The following is a 13,860-nucleotide window of genomic DNA, read 5'->3' as shown; positions in this document are numbered from 1 at the left end:
ACAAAATTTAACTTAAATCTAACAAAAGACTCAGAAAAGAGAACTGAGGGACTAGAGGAGATTGTCATGGAAAATATTCTGGAACTATTTAAAAACAAATCCACAGATCCAAGAAGGAAAATACATTAAAAATGTATTACTATTTATACAAATAACTCCATACATAGACAAAGAATTGTGAAACTATGTGATGTTAAAGTCAAAACACAAACTCTTAAAATTAGTTGAAAAGAAAGGACAGAAACCTATATATGATCACAAAACCTCAAATTAGAGTAACATAAAACACCGAGGTGGTGTATTAGTCTATTCTTGCATTGCTATAGAGGCATACCTGGGACTGGGTAATTTATAAAGAAAAGAAATTGAATTGACTCATGTAGGGAGACCCCCTGAAACTATTGCTATGGAATAAAAGATGAAATGCTCCTGATGATTGAAAATACAAAATTGCATGCAGGATTGTGTAAAGACAATGCCAGGTTGAACTGCCAGAATGAGCCAACAGCATGTAATGTGCTTCCCTCTGCAGAGAGCCTATGAACAGATGTGCAGTCAGCAAGGTTTCACATCACCAAGATTCCTATCCCTGAAAAGCAGAAGTTCATAGCTCTGGGAATGGAATGCGACCCTTGTGGAGAGCCTGTAAATGGACACATGGGTGGCGCCTGTCCATATGGATAAGATAGGGCTATAAACGCCCTCATCTTGCCATGGCTCTTCTAGGCCTCTTTAGGGTTAAGGCATACTTACTTATGAGAATTTTTGGTCTAACTGGTTGTTCAGCTTCAAGTCCTGTTTCTATGGATTGTTTGTAGCCAGCTTTTGCTGCAACTGTTACTGTTGATTAATATCTTGCTAATCATAGGTTATGGAGAGACTGTGTTTCTGTTTTAAGGCTCTGTTAGAAATTACTGATGCACACACTATATTGTAAATTCTTACCTGTGTATATGGTACTTCTGCATACAAAGGTTACGTTAAAGAATTACTTCATCCCCATGTGACCATCTCACCTCATAATCAAATGACCCTAAATCCCTCACTAACCTACCCCCATCCTCACTAAACTTAATAATAAATGCTGGTATATCCAGTGCATTGTTGGCACTGCGGGACCAGAAGGTGGTGACCCCACTGGACCCAGCTTTCACTATCTTGTGTGTGTCTATTATTTCTTGACCTGCCAATCTGCCTGGGAACAAAGAGAGAGCCCCGTTGCATTGCAGGCTGCTGGTCAGACCCCGCAATAGGCTCACACTTCTGTAGGCTGTACGAGCATGGCACCAACATCTACTTGGCTTCTGGTGAGGGTGTCAGGAAGTTTACAATCATGGTGGAAGGCAAAGGAGGATGCTGGCATATTACTTGGTGAGAGAGGGAGCAAGAGGGCAGAGGGAGGTCCAATATTCTTTTAAATAACCGGATCTCTTGTCAACTAACTGAACAAGAACTTACTTCTCACCAAGGAGATGGAGCTAAACCATTCATGAGGAATCTACCCCCATGATCCAGTTACCAGGCCCTGTCTCTATCATTGGGGATTATGTTTCAACATGAGATTTGGAGGGAACAAACAGCCAAACTCTATCAAGTGTTTTCAAATTCAATACACAGGAGGTCTCAAACTCTCAGATGCCATTTCCAGAATCCCTTTCCCTCACCAGTATATATTTGGTTTTAGAGTCTTGAGAGCTGAATATGGGCCAAGGTTGAACAGGAAAGCAACTGTACATACCTTCTACTTTTTCAGCACAGCAGCAGGACATAAATTGATGGATTTTTACAGTGACCAATCTCAAGGGAACAGATACCTCATGCTAAAAGCATCCCTGGCTCTGTAATCAGTACATGGAAACCCCTGCATGACCCTTCTGTATTTCTTAGCCAGTAAATTTCACCAGTCAATGATTTCAAGGAGGGTCAGGCTTGCCTTTGTTATCCCTATGGAGAGAAGAATAGTTTACAGACTCGTTCTTTCCACTCCAAGCTACAGAGCAGTATCAACAACAATAGAACTATAGCAGACTTCTTAGCAATGAAAGCTAGAAAATGGTGGAATAATATCTTCAAATTATGGAGAGAAAATAACTCTCATATTAGAATCACACTCTCAGAAAAACCTTTTAAGGATGAGAGAAAAAAGTATTTATGAATAAAAAACAGTTTACTTCCAATAGTGCAGCATAAAGCAGCATTTAAAGACATCCTTTAGAAAAAGTAAAATGATCTCAAATAGTCTGAGATAGGAAAAGATTGCTGAACAAATAAAACAGTAGATTTTATTATGTTATGTAAAAGTTATGGAAATCAATGTCACATTTTCAAAAGGCAAAGAAAAGAAAGTAGAAAGTTACCATCTAGTAACCTTTGAAGAGAGGCACTTTAAAGAAAATCTACGTTAGTGTGTCTCTCTTCAAAAAACATTATATGAAAATGTTCAGAGTCACTTGATTCCAGGAAAGGAAAGCCTCAATTTCAGGTGTAGGGAATAGGCATTTTAAAGGAGCTTCAACAAGCTTAGTTAGATTGGAACATGGATTGCAGAGTATAGCAGAAATGGGTCCAGAGAGACATGAAGGGAACTTATGAGCTGTGCTGAACAGTGTGGATTTCATGCTTTTATTATCTATTCATCTATCTATCTATCTATCTATCTATCTATCTATCTATCTATCTATCTATCAATTTTGGAGACAGAATCTCTCTCTGCTACCCAGGCTGGAGTGCAGTGGCGCAATCTCAGCTCACTCCAACTTCCGCCTCCCAGGTTCAAGCGATTCTCCTGCCTCAGCCTCCAGAGTAGCTGGGACTACAGGTGCCCACCGCCACGCCTGGGTAATTTTTTGTATTTTAGTAGACACGGGGTTTCACCCTGTTGCCAAGGCTGGTCTCAAACTGTTGAGCTCAGGCAATCTGCCTGCCTCGGCCTCCCAAAGTGCTAGGATTAAAGGCGTGAGCCACCGCACCTGGCCTTGATTTCATGTTTTTTTTTTTTTTTTTTTTTTTTTTTTTTTTTAATGTGCCATCACTGTTTCTAATGTTCCCTTCTATGATTATGTGTACACTAAATTCTGATCATTTACCTATGACCCTTCCTGTTATAGTCTGATGCCCTCACTAGGGATATCTAATTTCCCTTTGCATTATCAAATACTGAGCAGTTTCTGGAACATAGTAGTTGCTAAAAGCGTACTCATTAAATGAGTAAATTGTTAATGTTATGCCCCTTTACCTCCTCAGGTAGATATATGTACTTTCATGTTTGTGCTGTCATATAGCCGGTACATACTTCTAATGTTACATGTACTTGTTAAGAAGTTTGTCTCTTTTAGACTATGAACCCTTAGAGATTAGGGTTAACCTTTTTTTTTTCCAATTCCTATTACACAACACTTCATAGATATTAGTTTAGCAAATGAACATAAGTATGCATGCACTAGTAAATGAAACCAAACTCCAGAACAGGCTGAGATATGTGATAGGCACTCTTGAAGGGGAGAATCAGTGGTGTGCTGCAGTTTCCTGATGCCAGCTCATGAGAGACAATTAATAACTTTTCAGGAGTTTTGTGAGCACGTTGACATCACATTGGCAACTGGAAATTGGCCATGATAGAAACAATATATACAAAAATATATTGCTGCAATATACGTTGTTATTATACAACTAGGTTTTTTGTTTTTGTTTCTATTTTTTATTTTTGCTTTTCCTTCCCAGAAAGCCAGTTGTAAAACATTTACAAGCACCCTGTGATCAGAACCCTGTCCTTAGGTCAGATGTTTACACATGTTATATCTTAGAAGGAAGAAAAAATTTGTGAACAGTCAAGGCTGGATTCAGCTGCTCCACAGCTGTTTTAATATTCACCAGATAACAACCAGATCATTCACCAGACAACAACCTTCCTCTTCTTCCCACCGAGTTCAGGATGTGAGGTTACAGATTTTAATGCCTTGCAAACTGCATTAGCTACACTGGATACCTACAAACAGATGCCCAATTTTCCACTAACTGAGAGGTTCAGATGAGAGCGTTCTCCCCTGTTTCTCACACAGTAAAAGTAACCAAAAAGAATTGTTTGTAGTTTTTTGCAAGTTATTTAATTTATTATATTTTTGTTAGTCTACACTTCATTTTCTTCATTTTTTATGTTTGAAAGTCAGTATCTGAATAAAGTCATAATCTTATGCTAAAATATGGGTTCAGAATGAATTGTCCTTCAAAACAAAGGAATTAACTGAGCCTCAAGATTTAGTAGAAGAAGAAAATTATAAGGCAATATAAATGGAAGCCCTAAAATAAATAAAAAGAAAAGAATATTAGTAGTTACACTGTAGCATTACAAAGTGAACTTAGCCAATTTTGCCAAATGTACAGCCAAATGTACTATGGTATATATGACAAGGTGTCTACTTCATTGTTTCATTCAACAATATTGGTACACCTACTAAGTTCAAGGCCTGGGTGCATAGGATTCATGAAGCTTACTGTCTAGTGGGGATCTGACAGAGAAGCAGATGCTGTGATGCAATGGTACATAATCGCTGGTTCAAACTTGCACCAAAAAACAGAGAAGACTAATCCTGCCATGCAACCTCCAAGGAAGGTACCTTTCTTTAACTTCAAGTCATCTCAATTGTAAGAGCATTCATTAAATTCTTTTGGCTGGGGGCAGTGGAAGGCAATTCTGACTAGTCTAGATAAAACCCAAGAATTTGTTGGAAGACTATGGACACATCTCACGAAGTCAGAAAAAATCAGAATTTAAGAAGGAACAAGGCAGAACCAGAAATCCAAGAGCAAGACACTGAGCATTTTTGTCTGGATTCTCCTTGTCGCTTAAGGAACTCAGTTCAGCTAATGCTGAGGCTGACTATCCCCTCTTCTGATTGACCAGCTTGGCTCTGGAATTCATCTTTGGATCAAATGGCTATAGTGATATTAATAAGGACTTTTCCTTCAGACATGGCCCTTAGGTATCCTTACTTCCCAGTGTTGGGATTGGCTCCCAGGAAAAGGGTACTTGTGAGTCTGGTGACAAAGATTCCTTGCTTGGCCAAACTTTAGTCAGGCTCCTGAAGCTTCTTCTAGGCCCTTTTATGCACTTTTTTGTACAACCCACTTTTAGCAAAGGGCACTAAGTCAGTTTAGCAAGTATCCCCTGATGTTTCCTCTCAGTAATTTTCTATCCATTGACCTCCACCCTGTTCCCTGGTCATAATTTCCCCCTTGCCCATGCTATATTCAGAGTGGAGCCTAATTTCTCCCCCTCACTGCAAAATCACATTGCAGTGGTCCTTGTACCTATTCTGATGGTTCCAAATGAAACCTTCTGACCATGCTTTAACAAGTAGCATTGATAATTTGTTCTTTAACACTGGTAATCACCTCAGAAAGTGCCGAAAGTACTGAAGTTATTAAAGTGTATATAACAAAAAAGCTGATAATATAAGAAAAGCAGATAAAAGGGGTGGAAGAGGAAATCCCAAAGGAAACTTAGCAAGGACAGTTTCAATGGAAAAATAAGAACGGAAGTCAATTTCCATTGAAAGAATATAGGTAATATTAGGAGGCAAGGAGTTCAACAGGAAGGAGAGATAAAGCTTTACACTACAGCGGGTTATCTGGAGAATGTTTCTGACCCTTAGCACAAAGCAGAAGAAGAGGATTAGGCATAAGGTGAGTGATCACTAGCTGACCCACTGCCCTAGCCAGAGTGACAGCACAGTGCAAAGAGCTTTATAACAGATTCTGAGTTCATACCCCAGGGTCTGTTGTGACGTTAGAGAGGGAGCTCTTGCTTCCTGAATTTACTTGAGTTTCCAAACCAGCTGGGCCTGTCTTGCCTTCCAACTTGTAAGAAGAAAAGTGGTAACAGCAGAAGGAGTTAATATAATAGTCTTTCTTTCTACTGCTATCACCACATACTGCCCAAATGGTCATACTAACCTTTTTTTTTTTTTTTTTTTTTGAGACTTGAATCTCACTCCATCGCCCAGGCTGGAGTGCAGTGGTATGATCTTGGCTCACTGCAAGCTCCATCTCCTGGGTTCACACCATTCTCCTGCCTCAGCCTCCCGAGCAGATGGGCCTACAGGCGCCTGCCACCACGCCCGGCTAATGTTTTTGTATTTTTAGTAGAGACGGGGTTTCACCGTATTAGCCAGGATGGTCTCGATCTCCTGACCTTGTGATCCGCCCACCTCAGCCTCCCAAAGTGCTGGGATTACAGGCGTGAGCCATGGCACCCAGCCGATCTTTTCTTGTAGAGCCAGTTACATCAGTATGGACAAAAACAATATACCCTTCGTAGTCTATCTTCTCCAGATCAAAGCTGGATTGAAGGCAAACTTGTATAAAAAACATATTGTAAGAAAAGCTGCAAAAATGACTTTTGAAAGAGATTCTAACTTACTAAGATAATTAAGTAATTTTTTTTAAAAACTTGGCTTTGCAGAACTCTTGGCCAGAAAACCAGAATAACAACAATCTTTTGAGGAATGCGACTGAGAATTTTCTCAGTAAAGAGAATCTAGCTCACCTTCATTTTCCTTATTGTACAGCTACACATCAACGCTGTGCAAGTGTAGGAACCAATAGCTTCAGTTCTATTTGTGAACTGGTACAGGGTAGGTTCTTGACAGAATGGTGACCCAATATTCTCTAGGCTCAACTCCTTGCACCTTGCTCTAAACCAGCTTAGGTAAAGCCTAGAAACAATTACTATCCTACTTCATGTAGAAATAAAAGAGGCAGAAGGAGGATTTAACAAAATCTTAGGCTATTACTAAGAAGAAGGAAGGAGGAGTAGATGGAAAACTAAGATTTACTGATGCTTTGCTATATATGTGATCACTTTAAATTTTCAAAAAGATATTTTTCCATTATAAGTATTTTCCTATTTTAAAGATGATAAATAAATTCATAGAAGTGAAGTCGTTATTCCTATTGCACAGAACTTGTAAGTAGCAAAATTAGGATCAAAGCTAGAGAAGTCTGATTTTGAAAATCATGCTCTTTCCACCATGTGCATTTCTTATAAGATTTCCATTTTGTTTTGGTTTTAGTTTTTTCCAAAAACTAAAAAACTCACCATGAATCTTCAGGGTTTATAAGTTACCAATTAATCAATATTTTCCCATATAAGGCAAATGAAAATTAATAAAGCAATATTATGAGTTGCATTCTGAAGTCATCGGTGGCATGCATTATTAAAAAGGAGAGGAAAGCTTGAACGTATCACTTTTTAAAGGATGTTAAAGAAAGAGTGAAGTTAATAAAATATATATGGGAGAACCTATTCCTAACTGATGTAATATTTCCATTATTTAAAAATTTGTACTAACAAAACTTCCTCTAGAGTTTCATTTAACATATCAGATTTTTAATAGGAGATCCTATTCTCCTCCAGAACTAGTAAAATAAATGAACTCAAAATACCGTTTGTGAAATGAGGACAGAGACAAGCCAGAAATTGTCTTTGAATGAGAACACACAGTTTCTGGACCAAGAACACACAGTTTCTGGCCAAGAAATCTCTGGACACTCTACTGTGACTGAATAAGGAACAGAGGCATGAACTATAGTGTGGGGTAGAGAGTGTAACAGATTTTTGCAATGCTGCAGCTATTTCCATGACCAAGAATATAATGTCTCAGAACCTCTCACATACAGAATAGTTGGCAGGACAAGCGTGTGCTACATTGGAATGACTGCATGCTAGCAAATGAGATGGAAACTTCACAGCAATAGAGTAAGGGCAATGCAACTCAATCCACAGACAACCCATTCACCTTCCTGTCTCCCAAAGCTTATAATTTCCCATTAGTGGTTACCCTCTGACAAAGCCCAAGGCTACATCTGTGTCATGTCAAGAGTTCTTTGTGTGGATGTGTAACATTCCATCAAATACATAGCTGTCTTGCCTATATATCAAGCCAATAGGTATTTTTCCATTCATTTATCACATAAAGTTTTTGTTTCTCATTCGGATGCTTGACATCAAATAAATATAGTTCAGCACTTCTTCAGAAATGTTAAAATCCTCCCTACAGTTCAGATTACCAGCATGGTATCACGGCCTTGCTATAAATAACGTATGTATCAGTAACCTTGCTGCCTCTCTCACACAAGGTGGAAGACAAACTCCTACCCCTTCTCTCTAGAGGAGGCTCATGTTTTGGTATTTCCAGTTTATGGTTTATAAAAGACCTAATACACAATGTTCTTCTATTTTTATAGTTGCAAGAACTGAGACTAGGAGACTCAGGAGCTATTTAGGATATTTCAGCTCTGCCTGCCACTTTGACTCAAAGACATTTGAAAGGCCCAGTCTTCTGCAGTGAAACCTGGCACATTGAGATGGCTGCCCACTTAACTAAGCTAGGTGGCTCACTAGGACAATGTGGCTTCTCTCACACAGTCACTTTGACTTATTTTGTCATTGTCAACCACAGAGACCTTTATTTATTATATAGACTAGTGATTTTAGCTGACAGATCATCTGTCATTTATCTTTATCATTATTAACATTAGAATCACAAAATTTTAGAGCTAGAAGGGAACTTCTGGGTCATCAGAGTTATTCTTCCTTATTTTAGATAGGAGGAAACAGAGGCCAGGCTAGGTGTTGGTAGAGATACGGGTTCTCCCAATAACCAACTGAAATTAATTTTTCCAAATCAGGCAGTATCAACCTCAGAGAGTCTAAACCTGGGTAAATGAGAGTTGCAGAGTTTTTTACAGAACAAGTCCAGGCAATTCTTAGGTACATGATTCAGAGTATAGGCAAGGAGTGCTAAAAGATAGAGAAAGGTTGTCTAAGCTACAACAATGTATAAGAACAAAGGATTGTCAAAGGCTAAAAGCCAGCTGAGTTGCTGCACAAGGGGCGTGTCCTCTTTGGGAGAAAGATCTTTCCTGTAGGACCTGGCTGGCTGATTTCACCTGGTAAAGCAAGAATCTCAGGTCTTCTTTCTGCCATTGACCTGAGTTCTTCCTAAATGTAAGAACTCTTCTTTGGACCTAGTTTATTTCTATCAAAAAAATGATAATATGTGTATGTATATAGATATTCTATAGATATCAAATGGGTAAAAATTCTTACCTCCTATCTCTTAAAAATTCTTACTTGTCCTCCCATAAAGGTTAGTGCTTTAATTTCATTCTATTGCTATTCATCCATTTGTTTGCATTCTTCTTCACTCTTTTATTCATTTCACATTTCTTGAATATTTGACTTATATGATGCACATTTCATGTGCTTGATGAGATAGAAAGATGTGTAGAAGATATGCTCCCTGTTCTGAAGGATTTCACAGTTTAGTGTGTCAGACATATATGCAAATAAATTCCAATACCACAAGAATGACAGAGTCACTGATGGAGCATAGGACAGGGTGCTACTTTCTTGGAGGAATTGAACATCAGAGATGAAACTTGAAGGATGAAAGAAGCTGGTCAGACATAAAGAATAAAGATTCTTCCTTGCAAGTAATGGCATGTATAAAGGCCATGTTTGGATAATAATGAGTGGGTTAATGTGGGCAGAATAAAGAGATGGGCCTAATAACCTCATCATTAGAAGTTGTTTAACTAGTTTGAGTTTCTGGAAGAAGAAACTCTAAGACTTCTAGCTTAGGAAACAGTGTGAATAAATAGTGCAGATAGTAAAAACATCTCAGCAAGCCCAAGGATATAGCACAGAGTTCAATTTGGGACATATGAGAATATACAAACCGTGAGGTCATCTGTAGAGGTCAATTATTGTTCTACTTTTTCCGTAAACATTTTTACCATCATTGGTGGCCTTCCTTTGCATTCTTAACAATCAGACGATATATAATAGGTTAATACAGTGACAGATACTAACTTGTTAAAAAGATGATGGCCTTATTTAATCCTGAGACTGGAAAGCTGGACAGTACTAAGTTTAACTGCTGTACTTCATTTGTTAAACCAGCAGCCTTACTTAGAAACATGATCTAGCTTTCCAGTGTTGTTCATTTTTAAAGTAATTGAAACAATTACAGCATATAACTGTAAAATATTAGTTATTAAAATAATTGACATTAGAATAGATGCAGACAGACGGGGCCTGAACAAAGTTGAAAGAGACTAATGTTAAAAAAAATCAGATCATAAATAGAGGGAAATAAAGCCATTATTTAAAAAATAGTTTAATTACCTCAGTGAATTTGTTTTTTGGCTAATTTGGTGCAACTGTCTATAAGTCCATAGATGTATTACATAATCTATTATAAACTAACATGTAGTTTTGAAATAGAATAATACAATATATTTCTTATCCTTTTTTTTCCTTTTTTTTTTTTTTTTTTTTTTGAGACAGAGTCTAGCTCTGTTGCCTAGGCTGGAGTGTAGAGGTGCAATCATGGCTCACTGCAGGCTCAGTTTCCTAAACACAGACGATCCTCCCACCTAGCCTCCCAAGTAGTGGGACTACAGGTGCCACCATGCCTGGCCAATTTTTGGCATTTTTAAATAATAGAGACAGGGTTTCGCTATGTTGCCTAGTCTGGTCTTAAACTCTTGGATTCAAGTGAACCTCCCATCTGGACCTCTCAGAGTGCTAGAATTACAGGTGTGGACCACCGTGCCCAGCCTCTTTTTTCTCAATATTTTTGTATTTTTAGTAGGGATGGGGTTTCGCCATGTTGGCCAGGCTGTCTCGAACTCCTGACCTTAGGTGATCCACCCACCTCGGCCTCCCAAAGTGCTAGGATTACAGGCTTGAGCCACTGTGCCTGGGCAAAATATTATTTTTTAAAATCTGATATTTTCATCCATTATTTCTTTTGGCTTTCTACTTCTCAAAATGAAATACTGTATATTTGTTGATCAAAAATATCTTTTTTTTTTGAGACCAAGTCTTGTTCTGTTGCCCAGGCTGGAGTGCAGTGATGCGATCTTGACTCACTGCAACCTCTGCCTCCTGGAATCAAGCAAATCTCCTGCCTCAGCCTCCTAAGTAGCTAGGATTACAGGTGCATGCCACCATGCCTGGCTAATTTTTGTATTTTTAGTAGAGCTGGGGTTTCGCCATGTTGGCCAGGCTGGCCTTGAGCTGACTGCAGGTGATCTGCCCACCTTGGCCTCCCCAGGTGCTAAGATTACAATGCTGAGCCACTGTGCCCAGCCAAAAATATCTTAGTTAAGTTGCATTAGAGTACAAAGATGGGTACATTTGGAAAAATTCATAGAACCTGATTCTAGGGCAAGCTACTACACAATACAATGAAATTGCAGTCTGAGTAACATTCTCAGCAGGATTCTCCAAGATCTTTTCTCAGCACGCTTATAAGCCCCCTTCATTAGCCCCTCTTCTCAATCAATTCCAGACACACTGATCTGCCTTCAGTTCTTACAGTGTATCAAGCTTCATACCAACATAGACCCTGGGTTTTACAACTGCTTTTCATGGAAGACTCTTTTTCCATCACTTTGCTTAACTCCTACTTGTCCTCTACCTTTCAATTAAAGGACATTTTCTCAGGGAAGTCTTTCCTGATGCCCTAAATTAGGTAAGCTTCTCCGTTAAATATGCTCAACATCCCATATTTTTCCTTCATAGCATTTAATAGACTATAATTACATAATGATCTGTGTAATTGCCAGTTTAATATGTGTCTTCCCAAAGGATCTGTAGACAATTTTGCGGATAGTCAACATTTGTTAAATAGATAAATGAGAAATATGAAGGTGTTGTACCTATGGAGACCCTTTCTTGCTCTAATGATTGTTTACTATAGGGACTGCTCATGTCCAGGAACAAATGACACTAGATATCCTCATGGTGGGATTTGGCAACAAAAGACTTTCCAGCAAAGAGTATAACCTCTTCAGTCTCCTTTGTTAAGGGCAAGTTAGAGACTGGGAAAGAGATTGCTTTCTTGGTGTACCAGTGAAAATTCTCCTTTCACCTGTCCTTTCTCATGGGAAGACTAGCGTGTCTCCTCCTTTGCCATCCTCTTTACCCTCAAGTCGGGTGCTTGCTGAGTTGTAGGATCCACTATTTTATCCTGTGCTTCTAGAGTGTGGAGAAATATCTTTAGGATAAGTTGCCTAGTGGATACATGCAAGGGGCAATCAAAAAATCAAAAACTAGAATAAAAATGTTTAAAAAGCGACAGTAATGAATGAGATATTTTGGTGAAAGAAGAGAGACAACTGAAAACTGTGGGCCACCTACATTTAAGGGGCCATCAGAGGAAGGTAAAAAGCACCCTAAATGGGAGCAACCAAAGTTAGGGAAAGAAAATAGACTGCAGGGATGGGGATCAAGAAAGGAGAATATTTCAAGATGCAGTCAATGCCTTCAGTGGTGCAGAAGAAGTTGAAAATGATTTTATAACATTCAAAATTACTACAAGCAAGATTATTAATAGCCTTGGGGTTTTTATTTATTTATTTATTTTTAACATTGATTTATTATTTAGATCATATAAGAAATTTTAAATAAACTTAGGAAACAGTCCAGGTGTGGTGGCTCATGCCTGTAATCCCAGCACTTTGGGAGGCTGAGGCAGGTGGATCACCTGAAGTCACCTGTTCAAGACCAGCTTGGCAAACATAGTGAAATCCAATCTCTACTAAAAATACAAAAATTAGCTGGGTGTGGTGGCAGACACCTGTAATCTCAGCTACTCAGGAGGCTGAGACAGGAGAATCTCTTGAACCCATGAGGTGAAGTTTGCCGCAAGCCGAGATCGGGCCACTGTACTCCAGCCTGGGCAACCAAGTGCGACTCTTGTCTCATAAATAAAAAAATAAAAAATAAACTTAGAAAACAGAGGAAAGAAGAAGGAACATACCTCATCACATAAATGCACACACACCCATAGCAATTTGGTATAATTATTTACATATTTGAATACATGTTTTTATTTTTTGTGTAATGAAAATCAATGACTATATAATGAGGTGTAGTTTCTTCAAATTAAAAATAATCTATATAGTTATAAAGTTATATCTCAGTCAGGTAGAAAATTCAGATTCAAAATACTTTACTTTTGAATACAGATTTAAAATACTTTATTCAAAATGATGAAACCCTGACCTCCTTCTGGTGATGTCCAGAGGGCTTAATTGCTTCATCTTATACTTCTTTTGTTAGAGGTCTTGGAACCAAAGCAACTCCATCTTGAATAGAGACTGGGTAAAATAAGGCTGAGACCTACTGGGCTGCATTCCCAGGAGGTTAAGGCATTGTTAGTGACAGGGTAAGATAGGAGGTTGTTGGTAGAAGAGCTGAGGCAGGACTAGCATGTCTGTCATAATGTAAAAGAGTCTTGGAACATGTCCTGGGTCCAGGGTCTAAACCCTCTCGTGGCCTTGGAACACCAAACTCTGTGCCAAAGGGTGGAAGGCTGCCCTGCCACACAATCTAAGCCCAGGGCATAAAACCTCTCATGACTTGGATGGAATGCAAGACTCAGGTTATAAAACCCCTTGTGGCCTCTGGAATGTGCACAGAATTGTTCATTCCTTGCTTCTTGCTCTCCCAGGCTCGTAAACATGTTCTCCATTATCTCAGGTAGCAGAGCATATTACATATATATCAAAGAAAATACTAAACCATCATAGCTGTGCTGATGCACTGCTATCTTTCTACCCCCACGTCCTCAAGTCCTCACCTGTTTACCTTCACATCTGCACATCCTCACCACCTGCTTCTTTGTTTGATCACCAATAAATAATGTGGGCTTCCAGAGCTCCAGGACTTTGCAACCTCTATACTAGCGTTGGCCCCCGGGACCCACTTTATGCACTCTTAACTTGTCTTGTCTCATTCCTTGGACTCCTCCAGACTTCGTAACCCCCATGGTCTGGTGTTGGGCC

This window comes from Rhinopithecus roxellana, chromosome 4 (genome assembly GCF_007565055.1).
Source record: "Rhinopithecus roxellana isolate Shanxi Qingling chromosome 4, ASM756505v1, whole genome shotgun sequence".
Classification (NCBI taxonomy): Eukaryota; Metazoa; Chordata; class Mammalia; order Primates; family Cercopithecidae; genus Rhinopithecus; species Rhinopithecus roxellana.
The sequence above is the reverse complement of the archived record's forward strand: the minus strand, read 5'-3'. Positions refer to the sequence as shown.